The sequence below is a fragment of the Schistocerca cancellata genome, chromosome 1 (assembly GCF_023864275.1).
Source record: "Schistocerca cancellata isolate TAMUIC-IGC-003103 chromosome 1, iqSchCanc2.1, whole genome shotgun sequence".
Classification (NCBI taxonomy): domain Eukaryota; kingdom Metazoa; phylum Arthropoda; class Insecta; order Orthoptera; family Acrididae; genus Schistocerca; species Schistocerca cancellata.
In genome coordinates, this window is record NC_064626.1 from 939355174 (window position 1) to 939378586 (window position 23413).

Consider the following 23413-nt stretch of genomic DNA (forward strand, 5'->3'; position numbering starts at 1 on the left):
CGGCATGCTACCAGTGTTAAAGACTGCGATGGAGCTCCGTATGCCACGGCAAACTGGCTGACACTGACGGCAGCGGTGCACAAATGCTGCGCAGCTAGCGCCATTCGACGGCCCACACCGCGGTTCCTGGTGTGTCCGCTGTGCCGTGCATGTGATCATTGCTTGTACAGCCCTCTCGCAGTGTCCGGAGCAAGTATGGTGGGTCTGACACACCGGTGTCAATGTGTTCTTTTTTCCATTTCCAGGAGTGTAGAACTCAGGTAGACAAAGTTATGTTGAAGAAAGAAACAAAGCCAAACAGATAATTGCAGCATCCAAGAAGAAATCTTGGGAAGACTTTGGAAACAGGTTGGAGACTATGGGTCAAGCTGCTGGAAAACGATTCTGGAGTGTAATTAGCAGTCTTCGAAAGGGAGGTAAGAAGGAAATGACAAGTATTTTGGACAGGTCAGGAAAACTGCTGGTGAATCCTGTTGATGCCTTAGGCAGATGGAGGGAATATTTTGAAGAGTTGCTCAATGTAGGTGAAAATACGATCAGTAATGTTTCAGATTTCGATGTACAATGGGATGGGAATGATGATGGAAATAGGATCACATTTGAGGAAGTGGAGAAAATGGTCAATAGATTGCAGTGCAATAAAGTGGCTGGGGTGGATGAAATTAAATCGGAACTCATCAAATACAGCGGAATGTCGGGTCTTAAATGGCTACACAGGATAATTGAAATGGCGTGGGAATCGGGACAGGTTCCATCAGACTGGACGAAAGCAGTAATCACACCAATCTAAAAGCATGGAAACAGAAAAGATTGTAACAACTACAAAGGTATCTCTTCAATCAGCGTTGTGGGTAAAATCTTCTCAGGTATTGTTGAAAGGAAAGTGCGAGTATTAGTTGAGGACAAATTGGATGAAAATCAGTGTGGGTTTAGGCCTCTTAGAGGTTGTCAGGACCAGATCTTTAGCTTACGGCAAATAATGGAGAAGTGTTACGAGTGGAACAGGGAATTGTATATATGCTTCATAGATCTAGAAAAGACATATGACCGAGTTCCTAGGAGGAAGTTATTGTCTGTTCTACGAGATTATGGAATAGGAGGCAAACTTTTGAAAGCAATTAAAGGTCTTTACATAGACAGTCAGGCAGCAGTTAGAGTTGATGGTAAATTGAGTTCATGGTTCAGAGTAGGTTCAGGGGAAAGACAAGACTGCAACCTGTCTCCTCTGTTGTTCATATTATTTATGGATCATATGTTGAAAAAATAGCCTGGCAGGGTGAGATTAAGATAGGTGAACACAAAATAAGCAGTCTCGCATATGCGGATGACTTAGTTGTGATGACAGATTCTATTGAAAGTTTGCAAAGTAATATTTCAGAGCTAGATCAGAAATTTAAGGACTATGGTATAAAGATTAGCATCTCCAAAACGAAACTAATGTCAGTGGGAAAGAGATATAAACGTATTGAGTGCCAGATAGGAGGAACAAAGTTAGAACAGGTGGATGGTTTCAAGTACTTAGGATGCATATTCTCACAGGATGGCAACATAGTGAAAGAACTGGAAGCGAGGTGTCGCAAAGCTAATGCAGTGAGCGCTCAACTATGATCTGCTCTCTTCTGCAAGACTAAGTTATCTGTGCACCGATCAATCTTTCGACCAACTTTGTTGTACGGGAGCGAAAGCTGGGTAGATTCAGGTTACCTTATCAATAAGGTTGAGGTTATGGATATGAAAGTAGCTAGGATGATTGCAGGTACTAGTAGATGGGAACAATGACAGGAGGGTATCCACAATGAGGAAATCAAAGAAAAACTGGGAATGAACTCTATAGATGTAGCAGTCAGGGCGAACAGACTTAGATGGTGGGGTCATGTTACACGCTTGGGAGAAGCAAGGTTACCCAAGAGACTCGTGGGTTCAGCAGTAGAGGGTAGGAGGAGTCGGGGTAGACCAAGGAGAAGGTACCTGGATTCGGTTAAGAATGATTTTGAAGTAATAGGCTTACCATCAGAAGAGGCACCAATGTTAGCACTGAATAGGGGATCATGGAGGAATTTTATAAGGGGGACTATGCTCCAGACTGAACGCTGAAAGGCATAATCAGTCTTAAATGATGATGATGGTGATGACCAATTCCACATCCACAAGGCAATTTCATTTGGAAACAGTGGAAGGTACATTATCATATCTGTACTTATTTTGTAAATATTTATTGTATATTGTTGTTTCCTGACATGTTCCCCATCCCAGAGGATCTCCTCACTATAGATCAATTGTAATGAAAACTACATTTAATGTAAATATAACTCATTGTAATAATAAGTTTGGCGTACATGGTGTCTATAGCATGTTCCAAACACACACACACACACACACACACACACACACACACACACAGAGAGAGAGAGAGAGAGAGAGAGAGAGAGAGAGAGAGAGAGAGAGACAGAGAAATGTGGAGGGAATGAATTTACCAACACATGGCAGCAAAGAGAAATGAACGATATTGGCCAACACATGGCAGCGCTGAGGGGGCAAAAGCCTTTCACATTGCTTAACCTTCTGAAACATTGCTTAAGATAACAATGAATAAAATTTCCTCGGCACTAAAGTATGACCACATTGCAGTGTGGAAGAGAGCAGTCTTTATCCTACACTGTTCATGGCAACTGACCAAGGGACGGCTGGGGATTAGTACAGGGAGATGCATAGAACTATTAAAAATGGGCACTGTAGTTGTGTTGTTCTAATTTCATCATCATATTTGCACTTTGCTTATATACATGGTAATTATGTGCATCTATTTCTTTCATTTCTCTTTGCATGTACAATGAACCATGGATACTATATGTTGATGTGGAACACAATACACCATGTGTAATTGGTGGGTAACTTAACAAAGACAACTCACTAAAAAAATCAGCAAAATTTATTTAAACAAATGTTTCACACATTTTGTAGGGCACAATAGTGCTTCACATCTTCTGTACATCAATAAATAATTTACATTAATTATGTTTCTGTGATCAAGCTTAAACAAATGCATGCTTGAGATCAAGGAGTATTCATGGCAAAAATAAATTATTAGCACAGTACATACTGGCTTTTAAATCTACTATCAAGATAAACACACTACTTACAAACTTACAAACATACATTACACATACATGGGCTGTTAAGGCCAAACACATGTTCCTTGATTGTGCAGCTGTGAATTTAGGCACATTAGCAATCACAACATATATGAGGCACTGACTGTATGGAACAGTTACATTGAATTCATAGCTGACAGATACACATCTATATTTATTAAATATGAAATAAATATACAACAGAAGTAACTATTTGAAAGAATGATAATATAGTTGTTTCCACACACACACACACACACACACACACACACACACACACACACATACATACAAACACAAACACAATGCCCACACAGAATGGAAAAGTTGGGGAAGGGAACCAATGGTTTTAATACATAATGCATGCAGCAGAATATCATAGTCTAGATACAAAAATTGTACTTTTAAAGCATGCTTATTGCAACCTGAGATGCAATGCACATGTAATGACATTATGCAGCATACAGCAGGTAAATAAATAATATTACTTTATGGAATGTACAAAACTCTCATGGAGCCACAAATAATAATAAATTTCAATTTGGCATCTTATTGCACAAATGAAACTTAAATTATGAACACATCAACATATGTAAAAATGAATGAGCAGTCTACAACATATCACATAAAAGTTTACAGAATAGTTAATAAACAAAATTATTCCAAAGGTAAGGCATGACAAGTTTGTCAAATAAAAAAAATAATTATAAAGAAAGAAATTACAAACAGTCAACTGAATGTTCTCTCTCATATCAGTTAGAGAATTCCTTACTGAAGAATTTCTAACTCAGTCATGCTACAACCACAACTGATAAAAGACACAATACACTGAATAACATTTGTGACTACATAAATTGTTCTACATAGAAGAATACTGCCCAAATAAAATGCATTCACAACTTCAAAAGTGGTGGGCCACATGCTTTGACATCATCTGGCCTTCATTGTGCCGAGTGGTCCCCTAAATCATTAATTACTTTAGTGCTGTGTTGGCTGGAGTTAGTTTATGTAAAATATTCTTCACACAGAAATCAACACAGAAACTTATTCAAGGAATATCAGAAGAGCTGATTTGAAACTGACACACTTTTCAGAAAAGAAAGCAAAGGTATAATTTCTCTACCACCATAGCACAACTAACATCAGGAGAGGCTGCCACAGATTGCCGTATCATTGCAAAATATGTCTTAGAACTAATAAAACTTCTTAACACAACCTACTTCACAGTTCCATTCTCTACACTCATTTCCCTTATATACTGTTTCCAGTCTAGCTTCTGCCACATATTTACTTAATTCTGCACACAATATAATATGATTGTTATATGAATTACAAATTAGAAAACACAAAACACTATATGTCTTTGCCTCATTTGTTTCCAGATATTTCTTAATCTCTTTTTCTGTATCCTTAATAGGCAAACAAAATGCCTTATTGAATTTAGAGTTGGCTTATTTTAAATTCAAAATGATAAATAATGCAAAGTTTATCACGATCCCAAATATCTCCAGTATATCAAATAAAAAAATAAATGACAATTTTTTCTGATGCAGTGGCTATTAAACATTTTGCAAAGAATAAAATAAGGATGTTTGTCTCACAGGAGATAAGAGGCATTTACCAATGTAATGTCTGAGCTTTTGATCAGATTTTCTTAAGACATAAGGACTACTGTCTGCATCAGAAAATATGATGTGTCTGCTTATAAGGTATTATATTTGTTCATAAGCTTTTGTGTGAAGTGGCCTTTACTTGTACACTACAACTAACAATTTCACCTTGGCACGGTCACTTTCATCGCTGAAATCAGTTTTTGTACTATTGTCTTAGTGTGGTTACACAGATTTATTATTAACTGAGACATACAGAAATGCAGAGATGAATACATCGGTGTACCCTTGAAAAGTGTTACAGTCACTCCTCCCTCGAGCACAGGAAAACTGCTTATGTTACTAATGGTACTGATAGCCAATTGCACTGACACGGATAAGAACGGTAAGGCCCCATTAATTGTTAAGTGATGAAATCATAATAGTCATTATTATTCCAATGATTTCTATAGATTGATACCTCCGATAAAAGTGTTCTGAAGATTTGCAAAAATTATTCAAGTCTGTATTATCATAAAGTGCCTATCATGCATAGCTAAATGAATATTACACAACAGCATAAAACAAGCTACTCACAGGCCATAACATGTTAGCACTTACTGGCATGACAAGCACATATATCATGCATGATACTAGTCAACAGCAGTCTATGGCAATACCAGCTGTGATTTTGGGTAATTTTCGAACGTTATTTGGAAAATTCTCCCTCACATGTGTGACACACACACACACACACACACACACACACACACACACACACACACACACAGAGAGAGAGAGAGAGAGAGAGAGAGAGAGAGAGAGAGAGAGAGAGAGAGGTGGTGGTGGTGGTGGTGGTGGTGGTAATGGTAATAGTAGCAGTAGCAGTAGTAGTAGTAGTAGTAGTACGTATGTATATATGATTCACCCGAAGAATGTACACAGTAAAGGCTAAGGTATTAGTGTTGTATGAAGAGGGGCACATAATCACTTAACCCACATGAGAATAGAAAAAAAAGCAATAGAAAATTTAAATATTTAGAGTATTAAAAGATCAATGGACGTAGATGAAATTCAAGAACTTTGTAAAAAATATAACTGTAATTTTCAACACCAAATGATTCAATCGACTGAAATCTTTAATTTTTCAAAAGATGTGCTCATTTACAGTTTACTCTCTGAATGTTTGTGGGCTAACAGTTATGAGAACTGTTTGTAAACTTCATATAACACACTGCATCAATTTATCTCTACATTTCTCCTTAATTCAATATATGACAGACACCTTTGAAAATATTTCATAGCTACCAATATGAACAATATAGATTATGATTTCCATCTCTCAAGATTATCCATTCATAAATGGGAAAACTATTTATGGAAGATAAAAGTGTGTAAAAATATGCAGTCACATATTCTTTGAGTTGTATTTAAATCACATAGTCAAGGGACTGGAGAGTGTGTTCATTTTTAAGAAAAACCTTTGATCTTAATGCCTTGCCATTAAGGAAGTCAAAATAGACATGTCTGATTTTACAAAAAGCTATTTGGAAATTGTTAAAGGTTTTTAGATATTGGTGGTGTACAGTACTGAAAAGTATTTATAGAAGGCTTGGCACTTAGCACAAAGATTTCCATTTGAATAAGAATATCTTGATATTTGTGTTGCTAATAGCTGGACCTGGCAGTGTTATCCACAAATCCTTCAAACGTATATTTGTGTTGTAGTTTATGGAATTATAGTGCCCTTAATCTAGTTCTACGAAACACCATATTTTTTTCTCCTTTGTGAACTATTTAAAACGGTATGTAGTAGAGAACACTTCAAGTGGCAGTTTAAAGTAATGGATATATAGGAAATGTTGGGAGCCAATTGGATGTATTTATAAACCAAGTTCTTTTACTCTCTTTCCTGTTCACACCTCCAAATAGGTAGTTCACAGAAGAGATTCACAGTTCTTTCCTCACTCTAACTTATTCCATTATCTACAAGACAATGTTATAACATCTCACAGAAACTATACGAACGATAATACTATTAGATTGTGTTGATCAAGGAATGTCTGAAGAAGGGTGGGAAACAGTTTACCACTCTTCTATACAAATGCATGAAAGTCATATGATTGTGTGAAAAACAAACAATAGAATGAGAAAAACAAACCAATTGCTGTGTTACATAAGAACTTCACACTCAACAGACACACAAACAAGAAATTGGACACTGAACTCAGCTTTAAAAATGTGTGTTTCTCTCTATGCAATTGTGCACCCACAGACACAACTCCCTCTCTCCCTCTGTGAGTTAATAGGCCAGTAAACAAGAAGCTGAGCTGTAGCTCAGCTTTCAAATTTCCATTACAGGAGTGTGCCCCTTCCTCATTTGAAAGCTCAGTCTTATTATGTCATTATGTAGCTATTAACTGCTCAACACTTCCTCTATATGATAAATGACTGTTTTCAGTTATACCATTGTTTGATAGTGATAGAAAATTACTTCAAAATCACACCCATACTTGTTAGTATGCCAAAAACTCACATTCACTGAAGTTCGAATTCAGAACCAGTCAAGCATAATTTTGCATGAAAATAGTGAAATAGTGTTAGATATCCTGCTAATACTGTACACTTACCATTCAAAAGATAACAAAACTTTGAGTTTCTCTTTCATGGTCCACATACAATTCTTTTCATTTTTCATAAAACAACCTCAAAAGGCAATTAAAAATTATTGACATAATTTTGTACCAACTAAACAGACAAACAATCCTGGCTAAACTGTACACACAAAAGATATGTTACAATATAATTATGTGAAACATTTCACTACAGATTTGCAATGCAGTCTACATAACAAGTGGAAGTTGAATTAAATTGAGAATAATAAATCCAGTACATGCATCTTATATACAGTATGTCAAAGCTGCACTGTGAATCAAATGCACAATGTGATAAGATAATATGAATGCCATCACAGTACAAAAACATCTATTATCACAGTAATCAAAAAGTCAATACCACACACACACACACACACACACACAAAAGAGATGGTCACAATAAGGAGAAACAGACAGATTCACAGGCAGACAGTCCATATTACTTTCAGAAGTACAGCTCCCAGCATGGAGGACACAAAGAGAAAAAAAATAGATGAAAGTATTCCTAATTCTCAGAGATCAATCACTGAAAAATTCAAGATGGAATAATGACGATATAATGAAAAGGATAGTTCCTACCTACCACAAAGCGGAGGTGCTGAGTCACAGATAGGCACAACAAAAATACTGTCAAATGTAGCTTTCAGCCAACAGGCCTTCATCAGAACACACACACACACACACACACACACACACACACACACACACGAATGCAACTCACACACACGTGACCACAGTCTCTGGCTGCCAAGGCCTTATCAGACAGAGACAGTGGTCATGTGTGTGCGAGTTGCATTAGCGTGTGTGTCTTTTGTGTGTGTGTGTGTGTGTGTGTGTGTTTTGTCCACTCCTGATGAAGGCATGTTTGGCGAAAGCTTTGTTTGACAGTCTTCTTGTTGTGCCTATCTGGGACTTAGAATCTCCACTATATGGTGAATAGCAACTGTCCTTTTCATAATATTGTAATTCTGAGAGGTATTGATAACTTTCCTTCTGATACCAGGTCGGCCCTCTTAGCTTGGTGTCTAAGTGACAAGCCCCCACTGGGTCCACAATGTTCTCTTTCCTCTGCTTACGAAAGAAGCTGTGGTTCTAAAAGCTAGGAGTGCTTTATCTATTTTTATGTGTTTCTACTGGGAGTTGCATCTCCTGAGGATAATTAATGTTTAACCTACCAGTATCTTTGTATAATTTTTAGAATGTAATTTTCTTTTTATCAAAATGCACAAATTTCACACAAAAATCTTGGATGTTCTTAAAGCAGTGATGTACTGACTAGTATATATGGTTCATTAATGTATGTTATGGGTGCTTGAGGATATTTATTTCATCTGACACAGCAGTTTACATTGTTTATATGCTGGGGAGAGTTCAGAGGACTTATGTCCTGTTGAATGAATAGCAGATAAACAGATGTGTTATGTCAAAAGCACGTAATATTTATGACAAGAGTTAAAATTTTTGAAATGGCATAAAGAATTTTGTTCAATCCAAAGCTGAAGTGAAGATTTTATAAGAGGGAATACAAGATGTAAGAACAGAATTAATCACCATGCAAGTAGTTAGAAAAAAATAATGTGATACAAAATATGGAAGACTCAAAAAAAGAGAGATGAGAAAAAAATCACAAAAGGCTAACAGGAAGAGAATGGAAGGGAAATTTATATTAAAGAAACGACAGATATGGGTGAATATGGTGGTGATATTGTCATCATGACAGGCTAAACCCCAACATTTAAAATGGTTTACAATAGGTAATTAAATGTGAGTTAAATTCTTTTAAATTTTCTGCCTTATAATACAGTTTCTAATTCAGAAAAATTACAATTATTGCTGATTGACCCAGAGGAAGCAGAAATGCACATTCATTACACAGCTTATGTAACTCTGTAAGAAGTAAAACACATGGTTTTCCTAAAATATTTAACATACCATTAACATCTCTTGTAAAAGCTTCTAGGTAGCTTTGAATATAATGTCTGCATTAGTGTTCTACCCAGAATTTACAAAAATATTCGAATTTGTATGTTGCTCATAAAATTTAAAATTATACTTTAGTACAAGCCAATATTAAAAATATTTGTTGAGTACATCACACAATTTCCATGTATTAAAAAATTCAAATAATACCAGAAAATATACAATTTTGATTTTAAAAAACATGCAAGTTAAGTTGTAAATACTGACGATATAGTATGAAGTTCTCAGGTGAAAATGCACAGAAGACATGAGTTCATATGAAAAACATAAGAATATATACAATCACAAAAGACAAAATACAAACACACCAACCAAAATAAGTAATTTACCTCATATCATTCTCAGTATAAAATGATAAATGTTAATTCGGATTGAAAACTACGTATCCTAGCAAGAAACAATAGTTGTCTGATACAACTGTTCTGCAACCATTCTTTAAATACAAACTGTTATTTTTTGCTCAAATGTTAGTTCATTTCCATTCTGACAGCTATTCTTTTAGTTCAGATTTTACTTTCCTAGCAGGACAATGTTACTCAAGAGTTCCAGGGCTAAATTAGTTGGCATCGTAGTAATTAAAAAGATATATATTAATTTTCATGTGTGCATATTGATTGTTTTGCACTATTAATGACTTTCTGGTCACAGCCTGTGGTGGCATCTGCACATTTCCTGACTGTTATTCATGCAATGTTCAATGGATGAACAAAATTATCTGCCCAGGTTATCATTAAAATTGTCACATTCATAAACATTTAATAAGTTTTACAATGACACTTCTTTATGTGTGTTGACTGTCACCTAATTACACTAGACAACCACACGTCTAACACTTTTCTTTGAAGGAAGAAATTCACAGAATAATGCTATACTTTAAAAGTTAAAAAGTATTATTTATAAATGCTAGAGTGTACTGATTGTTCAGTAGTATGCAAAACAAATATTTGAGGATGCCTATTTGAAAATCTGAACAATGCCTAACTCCACACAATCAGCTGTTTTATTGTTCAAAACCTGCAACATAAGCCTTAGATGACCCAGTTATACAGCACTTTTGTAATGCTCAGGCCAACAAAGGAAATATCTTCTTAAAAATGCTACAGACGCTTGACTGCTGACTTTTCACTGAACACTGCAGTTGTTTCACTGCTTGCTTTTCAGCCACATAGGATGCAGATATTTTTCTTCATTGTCACAATGGTAGCGTACAAACAATATCACAGTTAGGTACTGGCAGTCACATATGTATTAGAGAGTAAAAGTGTATAAAGTTTTTCGTTGTGAAATACTCTGCACGGAAGCAACCATGTAACGTGCAAGAACCAAAGCATAATGTTCTCACTTTGCTCACTCACTATATAGTAGTCAAGAGAAATATCTCTTATGATGGGCTGCAAATCCTCTCTTATGATGGACTGCAACTCCTACATAGGGACCACTTACTTTATGGCACTTAATGATAAAATACCAGTCCATCTAAGGTAATCTTCTTCCCCAACAGAGACAAGCAGGCCTAAACACAAATTTGTTTGTTGCATCATTTTGAGAGATACATATCTCTTAGTACACTTTTTAAAATAAATAGAAATTAAAATACTGCAGACTCTTCATTGTTGAGAAAAAGAAAGCAAGCAGAGGAAGCAGTAGTGTTTACATGTATGTCTTCCACATGACAGATCATGTCCATTGCTCTGTCTTTGAACAGAATATTCAAACTGGTGTCTCACTCATATCCTTCCTGCAAAAAATAAGAAATATTAAAGGCAATTAAAACAGGAAATTATTCTATCATTAAATGTAACAAATAATATTTTTTACTGTGAAATTATTTTGCAGAAGGTGCATGAGTGTCACACAATATTCGTCAACAAAATTGACACCTTTTATTCTAATGAAGTAAAGTTCAGATATTTAAAAAGTATTCAGTTTATAAGTTCAACAGAATAACATTTCTGTCACATTATCTAGCAAATGTGATGCTCACTGATGAGCCAAACCATTATGACCACCTCCTTGAGAGCTGGTTCACCTCTCTTTAGAATGAAATACGCAACTGATACTGCTTAGCAGGGATCTGGCAGTTTATTGGTAGGTTCTTGGTGGTATGTAGCATTAGATACACAGGTCATGTAATTCACATAAATAATGGGCCACTAATTTTGAATGTGCTGTGATGGTGCCTCATAGTGACCCAGATGAGTTCCATAGAATTTACACCAGATGAATCTGGTTGCCAAAACATCAACGAGAGTTCACTACAATGCTTCTCCAACCACTGTAGCATAGTTCTGCCACCAAGATGACATCACTGTCCGTGAAGACTTTGAGCATGAAGGGATGCAGATGGTTCACAGCTATCAGTGTGTCTTCAATTACTACCACAGGTCCCATGCAAGCATAATACTGCTCCCACTAGCCTGCGTCCATGGCACACTGCATGTTTTGAGCCGCCATTCACCTCAGTGGTGGCATTTGTGAAGAGGACCATTGACATAGTGTAGCGAAAATGCGCTTCACCCAAAGAGCCGACATGTTTCCATTGATTGATGGTCAAATCCCAATGGTCCCATGCCCACTGCAATCCTAACTGATGATGTTTTCATGTCAACATGCGAACACATAGGGGCGGTCTGTAGCAGAGTTCCATCTTCAACAATGTACGATGAACGGTGTGCTCTGAAACACTTGTGCATGCACAGGTATTATGCCCTTTCTACAGAGATGGCACAGAACACCATCTATCCTACTTTACAGAGTGGACAGGCCTCCAAACCCCATGTTCTGTGCAGAGTCATGGGCATCCAACCATTTAGCACACCTAGTGGTACTTTCACTGTCCTTTTGCCTCTTTCCATAGATGCTCACTACAGTAGCACATGAACATTTTAGCAGATTAGCCATTTTCGAGATTCTCGTTCGCAAGCTTCTGTAATAATCATCTGCCCTTTATCAAAGTCACTTATTTCAACAGATTTCCCCATTTGCAGCCCTTATCTTTGCTAGTGTGATCCCCCGCCCATGTCTGTTCCACTTACAGACTTTTGTTACCATGTCATGTACCCGCAATGGCACCAGGTGGCATCCAGTGTTGCGTCGGGCAGTGGTCATAATGTTTTGGCTTATCAGCATCAGCCACTCTATAAAATAAATAAATAAATTCAATGTTGTTGTGGTCTTCGGTTTGATGCAGCTCTCCATGCTACTCTATAAATTCAATGTCAATGTGAATTTTGTCACCTTTCCCAGCATGGAAAACAGGAATTTCAATAAAAATCTCTGTGTGTACTTTTGACTAGTCACCGTTAGTTTCACAGATGATTTCACGTCAGGCTTTTGCACAAGACACAATATTTATGAAAAAAGTTGTGTGTAGGACTTGGCACTCTGAAAAATGCAGCCATCTTTTGTTTCAAATAACCAATTTTTTACGATGATGATGATGATGATGACATCATGGTTTCCTCCTTGACACAGCAATTCTCTTGCTCATCTTATGGAATAAGCATGAATTTGACTATAAAAGCTGAGCTTTGTCTTAAAGATGTGGTTATACGCTATGCAGAAAACCTGATTGCTGTCATTAACAGATAAAATTAAAATGGATGCTGGCTTTCTTACGTGTTATCACAGTGTGGTGTTTGGCATTAAGTTCTTATAAGTATAACTCCAGAAATGTCTTGGGTATATGCCCGATTTGAAATCGTCAGTGAAACAAAAGGTTATTTATCAGCGGTTTAACGTTCTTTTATTTTGCATTGCCACTTGATCTTTCATGAGCAAGTTATTTCCTGTTGATAGAAATGTCACATGCAGCTAGGTTTGCAGCTAGGTTTCACTGTAATTGCAAGCACTCATCACCAGCTATATGCCTGCCAATCTGAGGTTCTGATAAAATACCAATTTAAGTAGTCTGAAATCACCTATCTGCATAAGTGTCCATACCACCATAAATGGCCTTTAAACAGGAGGAACTCCATGCTGTGCATGTTACACAGCCTAACAAAAAAATAATGAAATACCCAGAAAGAGAGTAGGAAATGAAACAAAACTTAATGGGTGAGAAGATATGTGACATACTTCAGCACTTAAAAAACTGAGTCAAATTTGCAATGAACTTGGCAGTATGAGCCCACTTATCAGTATGACACAGTATCCTCTTCTGGTCAGGCTGCATGCAGTGATTTGGTTGCAAATGGCATCACAAAGCATTTGTACTCTCGAGGCAACTGTTGTTGCTGGGCACTGATATCCTAGATAATAGCAGTGAGATGGAGTTGTCGTCCAAGCTAGTTCTGCAAGTGTTCTGTAAGGGTCAGATCAAGGCATCTCGCTGGCCAGAAGAGGACCTCAACATCATGCACACAGTTCAAAGAGATGTGTGCCACATGAGGACAAGCACAGTTCTGCTGAAGGATTGGAACATGATACCGTTGCATGAGAGGGAACACAAGAGGAAACAGGATGTTCATGATGAACCATTGGGCCCTCAGAGTTCCCCCAATCACTATCAGCTGTGACCTGAAGTCATACCTGACACCCCATCACAACACTTGGAAAAACACCCCTGTGCCTCTCCAGAACATTGGAAGAATGGGACTTCTCCTCAGATCACTGCCATATTCATCAGTGAACACAATACAATTCCATTCACCAGCAGTCCATGCTATCCAGTCATTGCATCACACCAAATGCAGCTGTTTGTGCTGTGTTGTGACAACCTATGCATGGGACGATAATTCCCTAGTGCAGCTGCTGCTAGTCTCCAACCAATGGACCAATGGTACAGGATGACACAAAATACTGCAGAGTCCATTACTTGTTCTTGAAAGGAAGCAGTAGATGTGACAATATTTCGACCCTCTCTTGTTGTACTCACGCATGGTTGACTGGAACCTTGACACTGAGTATGTCTGCTCTCAAGTTCCTCTGAAGTCCAACGTTGGGCCACTGTCACATCTGAATGCCCCACTAATCTGGATCTTGCAGTATTTGACCAGTTAGCCAAATGGAGATTGTTTCAAACTCTGTAGGGTGTTGATTATGCCACCTCTCATGGTATGCGACATTTTCATGTCCTTCACAGTGATCCCTCAATGTCTGATGCTATTCACACACCTTACTTCCTCCATGAGGCCTAGTAACAACACTAAACATGAACAACATTAATGTACTCTAGCAGTGCTGCCACCAGTCATGGAGAATTGCAACTAATATTTTACATCCCTATGAATGGTGTGAACATGTACGTAGTTACATTGACATCTGATCATGTCTTCTGGGTGCTTCAATTTTTTGTCAGGCATTATATATCCAAAGAACTTCAGCATTTTATATGTAACCTTGACATTTCAGAATTGCACAGAGGCATTCCACATGAAAAGTTCCCAGGTGGTTTGTGTCTCTTCTGTACAGGTGCCAAATGATAAAGTAGAATGGAAAATATTATTCCCTGGTAGAGGAGCAGTTCAGATTTTTGATGTAAACAACAGGCAGTTCATACCCTTCAGTTCAATTTGGTATCAGCAGCAGCATTAGGAATGCTGGTAGCAATTCCCATCTCGAAGTGACTGTCACCTAAAATTTTGCTTCTAATATACCACAAACAAAAGTAGTCAATTCTTCAAGCTGTTATTCAGCTAAGTTTGAAGAGGTAAGGAAGGAAGATTAGGGTTTACCATGCTGTCAATGGTGTGATCATCAGAGCCTGCTTTGCACGATACCCTGTAAGTCGAGGGCAAAAAATGGTTTTCAAACCTCTGATGTGAGGCTGCCCTGAAAGAGGGGTGTGTTGTGAGGTAGCATCAGCCTGCTTTATAAACCTGTTTTTCAGGGGCTACACATGCATATGGCACAACTGGGGGATGGACAGAGAAAGGGCATAGGAGGGAATGGGTAGCAAGAGGGGAGTTAGAGGTGATGGACGCAAGGAGGAAGGAGGAGTGGGGGACAGAGAGAGGGGGAGACATGATTAGGGAGAGGGGAGGCAGGAGGAGATGGATACAGAGAGGGGAGGCAGGAGGAGCTGGAGTGGTAGAGGGGAGGCAGGAGGTGCTGGATAGGGAGAGAGGGGAGGAGGAAATAGACTGAAAGATGGGGTCAGAGGAGAATGAGAGAGAGAGAGAGAGAGAGAGAGAAGGACGTGATTAACAGAGAGAGGGGGAGAAAGAGAAGATGGATACAGAGATAGGGGAGGAGGAGGTGGGCAGTGGAAGAGGCAGGAGGAGGAGGAGGAGGAGGAGGAGGTGATGGTCAGATAACAGAGAAGGTGGAAGGAAGATATAGACAAAGTAGTGGTAGACAGACAGTGAGGCAAGGGTGGAAGAAATGGCCACACACACTGCATTGATAGGGAGGGGGGAGGAGGAGGTGATGGATATATTGGGAGAATGGGAGCAGGAGGTAGCAGACAGAGACAGGGATGGAAGAGATGAGCACGCAGTGAGTGGGAGGGGGGAGCAGGAGTTGATGCGTAGATAGTGAGAGTGGGGACGAGAGAGAGAGAGAGAGAGAGAGAGAGAGAGAGAGAGAGAGAGAGAGAGATGGAAAATGGAAGAGGAGGAAGGAGGGATGGACAGAGAAAAGGGGTAGGTGAGGATGGAGAGAGGGATGAAGGAGGAGGAGATGGACAAATAGAAGTGGGAGGGTAAGATGGACAGAGAGATGGGGGAGGGAGAGTTGGACAGAGAGAGGGATGGAGGAGGAGACGAGTGCAGTATACATGTCAAATGCATATGCAGGTGAAGCCGCGGGGAAAAAGTTAGTTATGAAAGTCAGGGGAAGTGGTATGCCTGAGGTCACAGGCTGAGAAAAAGTTAGAAACAGGAGTAGTGGTGGTCCCCTCATTCTAGGCAGACTGCAACAGGTATTGGCTAAGGTGAGGCCATGTTGCTAATGGCAGCACGACCTCAGTGGTGCAATATGCTTTATTGTTCTTTTATCACCGGCCAGGGTGGCCAAGCGGTTCTAGGCACTACAGTCTGCAACCGCGTGACCCCTATGGTCGCAGGTTCAAATCCTGCCTCGGGTATGGATGTTTGTGATGTCCTTAGGTTGGTTAGGTTTAAGTAGTTCTAAGTTCTAGGGGACTGATGACCTCAGAAGTTAAGTCCCATAGTGCTCAGAGCCATTTGAACCATTTGTTATTTCATCTGCTGTTTGCGAAGATAACTAGATTTAGATGTGTTTTGATCAGATGAATAAAGCTTATGTCACACTATTGCTTCATGTCACACATTGGTCCTGGTAAGTAAAGGTATGCTTATTTACTTGTGTTTATGCTCATTGTAGTGAAAGATAATTACAAATGGCCTTCTGGTTGCAACAGAGTGTAGAAATTTAATAGTCAGGGAGAATCTTGTGAAGCGTGGTGCTGGGCAAATCAGAGCTATCCTGGTGTTTCACATATACAGTCACACTTAGCACCTTGGTTTGTATGATATCCCACCGGGGTCACTGATTCAGCAAAGTTATATTGAGGAGACAAATGTTTTGATTTAGTGGCTTTAGTCAAGGCTCCTTGAATTCTGGTGGAATGAGCATTTGTCTTTGATTTGAAACTGATACTGATGTACACCGACTTAAATGGAGGACACAGGGCCTCAACAAGTTGTCTGTTTTTACCAGAAGTGTTGGGTACGGTACTTATTTTATGGTCAAACAATCTCTACCCATGCTCAGCATTTAATTCAAAGGTTTTACATGTACCACCAAATGGGATACAACAGAACAACTTGAGCAGGGCAGGTAATGCAGATGAGATTTTGGTGAGCTGGGGAGTTGCTGATGTGAACAGAGTTGCAACATTCAATAGGTAGGTTCACAGGAGTGCTAGATTCCAAATGCCCGTAGCTCAGGCATCCATGGTAGTAAAGAGTTCTTTTTCATAGAGATGGTGAATGTTTTGTCCTTTTCACCTAACTTTGCACAAAATTGATGCTAAACATTAATTGATAGATGAATAAGTTACAATATACAGCTTGCACAGTAAGAATAATGAAATGACTTCAAAACAGATCATTTACAACCATGAATTAAATCTACTATCTTTATCAAGCTAAATAAAGCTATCCTCAACCAAAAGGTTTGTATGAAAACCCTATCCTTCACTAGGCGTGGTCCTATTGGAGGTGGTATCCCTTAGTCTGCTTCTAATCTCTGATCCAACTCTCCTAGCCTAGTTTAATGTGGACTCGAAACCACTAGGCACCTTTGCATTTTTCGAATTGATAAATCACTGCCACATGTGAAAGAAGTGATAAATGATGATAAATTCCTAGACCAACTGGGCATCAAACATTGTCCATTCGGATTTGTAGTTTGCCACTATCCACTGAGCCATGCCAATCAAGCTAATGACAGTCAATAATCCCAAACAACTGATGAAAATATTCTATCTTGTTTCTTCTACCTTCAAATTCTTTTAATGACTGATTGCTATAAGATGAAATTTATGCCAAAATTACACTCTTTCAATCTACTTAACTGGACAATACATTGTTAACAGTCTAAAAAAAATATGGAACTAGTATATAGTCATTTTATAACTGGAGCTAAATGCATTTAAGTCACAAAGCCAGTGCAAAACATGATAAATAATACACAAGAAATGATATCAATAGAAAATACTAGTTACAAAAACATACTCGTGAGAAAGTGCACTAAAGTTTAGTCTTACCTCTTCCCTTCATCACCAAAAAGGAATGCGTGAAATAAAAAAGTTTTCACAGATCAATAAATGAAACTTACTTTCTAATCTATTACTCAATTACACAAACAAATAATGTACCAACACAATATATGAATAAATTGAAGAGAGACACAACTATCTGAGGAGGAAACTCAAATATTTCATTTCAGCTGCAACAAATAGTTCACCCAAGATTATTATATAAAAGTGTGGCAGAAACAATGACATACATTTAGCAGAATTTCCACACTCTGAAGTACAATAAAAGACACACAAAACACGAAATGCAGTAAATTATTTATTGGAAAAAGTCTGTAATGGAATTTTCCCAGTGTTTTTCAAAAGTAATCCTGAAAAGAGGGCTGGTAATTACAGTACGCTGTTGAATTGATCCACAAAAGTTCTATGGCCATAACACATGAGCGGAAGAGGAGAGGAGCAGGAAAGCAGAAAGATGATGGGCGGGTTCATTGAGGGTGAGGGGACATGAACAAGGAAGAGGTGAAAGGATAGAGGGGGCAAAAACTGCTGGGTGGAGGGTGTGGTGACAATAGGTTCGCATAGGTGAGGTGGGAATAATTTTGGGAGTGGAGAATGTGTTGTAGGAGCTAGATTGGGAAAGGGGAGGCAGCGGGAGGTGGATAGGGAGAGAGGGGAGGAGGGAATGGACTGAAGGATGGGGTCAGAGGAGAATCACTCACACACACACACACACACACACACACACACACAGAGAGAGAGAGAGAGAGAGAGAGAGAGAGAGAGAGAGAGAGAGAGAGGAGGGAGGGAGAAGGAGGTGATTAACCTCTAGAGGGAGAAAGAGAAGATGGACACAGAGATAGAGGAGGAGAAGATGGACAGTGTAAGAGGGAGGAGGAGGAGGAGGAGGAGGAGGAGAGAGAAAGGGGGAGGAGGTGATGGTCAGATAACAGAAAATCTGGTAGCGGTGGGGAAGATGCAGATGGCCCGGACTGTGAAGCAACCACTGAAATCAAGGATGTTATGTTCAGCTGCATGTTGTGCCACAGAACGGTCTACTTTGCTCTTAGCCATAGTTTCGTGGTTGCCATTCATTCTGGTGGACAGCTGGTTGGTAGTCACATCAATATCTGGCCTCTGATAGGATAGAAAAAGCCTGTGAAATGGCTGGCATAGGTATTACTGGGTGGGTGGATTGGGCAGTCTTGCACCTGGGTCTTCCACAGGAGATTATCCCTGTGGCAGGGGCTGGGATTGGGAGTGGCATAGGGATGGACTGGGATGTTGTGAGGTTGGATGTGTGACAGAGTACCACTTTAGGAGGGGTGGAAAGGATCTCACATAGGATGCCATGCCTTTCAGGACATGACGACAGTTAATCAAAGCTCCGACAACGGATGAGCACTTCTCTGTAGCTGGTGCTTGGGGGTGGTGGATGGATTGGGAGTGTTTGGGGAAATGGCAGGGGAGATATGTTTACAGACTAGATCTGGAGGATAGTATCTGTTTGTGAAGGCTTTGGTAAGGTCTTCAGTATACTGGGCAAGGGAATTCTTGTCACTGCCGATATATTGTCCCCGAATTGTATGGGATGCATTTTTTTGGAGTGGAAGTGATGGCAGCTGTCGAATTGCATGTATTGCTGGAGGTTAATGGGTTTAATGTGGACGGAGATGTGGATGGAGCCATCAGAGAAGAGGACGCCAACATCCAGGAACATAGTGGGTTGAGAGGAGCATCTGAGTAGAGAAGGTACTGAGGTTGTGAAGGAATGAGGATTGGTTCTCTTGGTGCTGAGTCCATATCATGAAGATATCTTCAATGAAAGTGAACCAGAGTGGGGGTTTAGGCTTTTGAGAGGCTAGGAAGGTTTCCTCTGCATTGTCCATAAACGGGTTGCTATAGGAGGCTACCCACCCAGTACTTCCTATTCCCGTGCTGTCACAGGTTTATCAGAGACTGGGCTACGTGCGAGAGCAACCATGCCATATACCAGCTCTGCTGCAATCATTGCTCAAATTTTTATATCAGTACGATTATCAACCAGTGGTCCACCATGATGAACAACCACTGCCAAACTGTGGACAGGAGCATGGTAGACCCCCTGTGCCACAATGTGCAGATGAACATAACAGACTTGATTTCAATGGCTGCTTCACACCTCAGGCCATCTGGATGCTCCCCTCAACCAACAGCTTTGTTCTCTGCTCCTGTATTTATCCCAGTCCCAACCTACCGTAACCCACTGTCCCTATATCCTCCACCCAACAGTTTCCGCCCTCTCTGTTCTATCGTCTCCTCCCTGCTCATGTCCCCCTCACCTCTCATTGTGTGTTGCCCTCTGCCAGTACACCCAATCATCTTCTCCCCTTCCCTGCCCCCCCCCCCCCCCCAACCAAACACATCTGTGCCTCACAGCCTCCTGATATCACACCTAGCAAGTTTGTCATGCCTCCAGGTAGCTGCTGCACACTTCGCCAGACAGTGCTCTTCTCTCCACCGAACTGTACTCTACTGTCCCTCCCCAAACCTGCACAACTCCAGATTGCCATTTTTTCATTCAAAGTGACAGCTGTATTGCGATCTGAGTTGCCAGAGCTGGAGATGGCAGTCGTGTATGTGAGGTGTGCTAACTTGTATGAACATGTGTGAGGTTTTTTTTTCTTCTGAAGATGTCTTTGCCCTAAAGCTAAAACTGTAACAGTTTTTTTTTGTGCTTGCCTGCAAACTCAATGTGTCATCTTCAAGACAAGTAGCGATCTATACTTTTCCTAATATTGTTGATATTCCAACCTGGAGTTTCTGTTGTTTAAGAAGAGAGATAAACCTTTTAAGTTACTACTTATGTAAACTTCCTTAGGTAACTGCAGTTTTTGGCTGTCTCAGTACATCTCCGAGTTTTGCCTGCAAGGAGTGGGGAAATAGACTACACTTTAGCCACCTGTAATCAACTGTTCCATCTAAACTAAATTACAACTTAATATGCTCTTATTAACACACAACACACAATACTTCAATGATCACATAGTGTTTCTCTCTTCCTCACCACTGGCACTGCTGCCATCGTTTCAATGCCTCCTCATTCACATATTCCCTCTCGCTCATACCTTCTCTTCTGTTGACATTCTTTATACATGTATTTCTGTCTCTAATAGCTATTCTGAACTTGTTTAGTTTGCTCCCAGATGTATTGTTTGAGATTATGTTCAGTAACTGGAATGTGTCAGCATTCCTAATTAGGTATGTAACTTCACCCTGAGGGTGTTCATGTCTCCTAGCTTCCACTTGGAGTGGGCATGTGAACATACCAGGAGATCCCTAAGTCGCCACAGTCACACAATGCTGAAAGTCTCTTTCCTTTCTGGGTACATATTAGGTGTAACGGCTGTGTTCTGTAATGAAGCCCATTGTGTAAGCTCAATGGGTGTTATAAGTACATTTCAACAACAAATAATGTTTTTTTAAAGGAATACAGAATAGGAAAAATTTATATCCTGCTATTTATGTTTACTGTAGTGGTAATTACTATGTTGCATGTATTGTAAGCAGCCTGAGCAAGGTGTAGTGGTAGCAGAGCCACCTATAAGAGATGACCTGGACCGCAGAAGCTGCTTGGCATCTACAACATGAATGAGAAGATCCGGCCGACAACACTGGAGGCTAGTATTATCATTATTATTATTATTATGGTTGTAATGCATTAAAAGTTGAAGGCGCTTCTCTAGCCATGGTCAAAAAGGGTCTCTGAAGTTTATCTTTTATTGAGTACGTGAAGTCAGAGAGAGACTTGGAAATTTGGTGATGTATAAGACTGCATACATCTATGTTAATATGTGGGAAGGTATTCAAACAAGCGTATATTAATTCTCAACTTAGAGACAAGTTATTTCTTTTACTTTTCTGTGATGAGTAAGTTTAGTCTGGATGTAGTAGAGAAATAGTGGGTTAATTAGCTGATTTTAACTCAACACCATGCGAGTAATGCAGATGCCAGACAGAGATTCATTGCAATAATCTTCAGGAAAAGTAGTCCATCAACAAAAGAAGTAACTTACAAAACACTCATTTGATGAAGACTTGAATATTTCTCGTCGGTATCAGGTCTGTACCAGATAAGATTCGTAAAGGAAATACAGAAGATCCAAATAAGAGCAACACATTTCATTACAGGTTCATTTAGTGAGCACGGAAGCATCATAGAGATGTTCAGCCAAATCCAGTGTCAGACTCTGCAAGGCAGGTGTTATGCTTTAAGGTACAGTCTACCATTACAATTTCAAGAGTGTACATTCCTAGAAGAATCAATCAGTATATTGCTTTCTCCTAACAATATCTCACAAAAAGACCATCAAGATAAAATTAGAGAGATTCAGGCCCACTTGGAGGCTTACCAGCAATCGTTCTTCCCATAAAACATACCTGACTGGAACAGGAAAAGTTACTTCATGGTACACAAAGCACCCTCTGCCACTTGCTGACTGGTGGCTTGTGGAGTATAAACATATATGTAGATGTAGATTTCATAATTGTAGCTATAAAAAGTTTTATCTCTTGTCTTTTTCGCAATTTTTAATTCAACATACTTACATGAAAGCAGAAATAATATTTAAACAATAACAGGTCAAGCAATTACAACAGATCAGATGCTTATCAATTTAAAAATAAAAATTACTGTATCTTTTTATATCTTTGGCAAAAATGAAATTATTTCTTCCATGCAATTGTCTATGCAACGAGACCTCTGCAAATGAGATATTGCTAGGTGGCTCACACAGGGTAAAAAAGCATAATCTTTTCACCTCACTAACAGAATATATACTTGGTGATTATTCAAAGGTTTCTGGGTGATAAACATGAGAACACATTACACTATGTGTATCTCCCAAAGAACGATCATACTGAATTCCACAACAGAACATGAATGCACTGCACTCAGCATGTCCCATGGAAAAGTTAATGATAAATATCCAACAACAATTATAATTCTCCCAACAGTTGTAGTCATGAACGACTGTGGCTGAGTTTAGGATCATTCTGCCCACCTACGTGACGCATTCTCTAGCAAACAATGATAATTCAGTGGGGCTCTGTTGTTAATGTCATAGACAAAGCGAGCATTAAACCAGATTGTAGCAAGTTATTTAGTAAATTTTTAGTCCATTTGCTGCAAGTTGTCATCACTGACAATGGTGGTAAATGACGAGTTCTGCACAAACACGTGAGACACAATCTGCAGGGTACACACTGTCTTCATGTGCACAGCAAGTGTATGTGTGTATCACAACTGTCGTTTGGAACCAGTAATGATGCAACCTGTCTGTGCCTTGACTTGTGCGAACTGCCATCAGTTATGAACTGGAATTCATAATTAAGTTGCACTGGGTCAAAATT

The 23413-nt window shown here is 39.3% G+C and overlaps 1 protein-coding gene across 1 annotated transcript in view; it reads right to left on the bottom strand.

Annotated features, from left to right (window-relative positions):
• Positions 1-2911: 2911 nt before the first annotated feature.
• Positions 2912-23413, bottom strand: part of LOC126116362 (protocadherin-like wing polarity protein stan) — a 365097-nt gene continuing 344595 nt past the window's right edge. The window contains exon 43 of the mRNA XM_049915035.1: positions 2912-11091. The gene's annotated coding sequence lies outside the window, so the exon portion shown is untranslated. The remainder of the gene's footprint in view (positions 11092-23413) is intronic.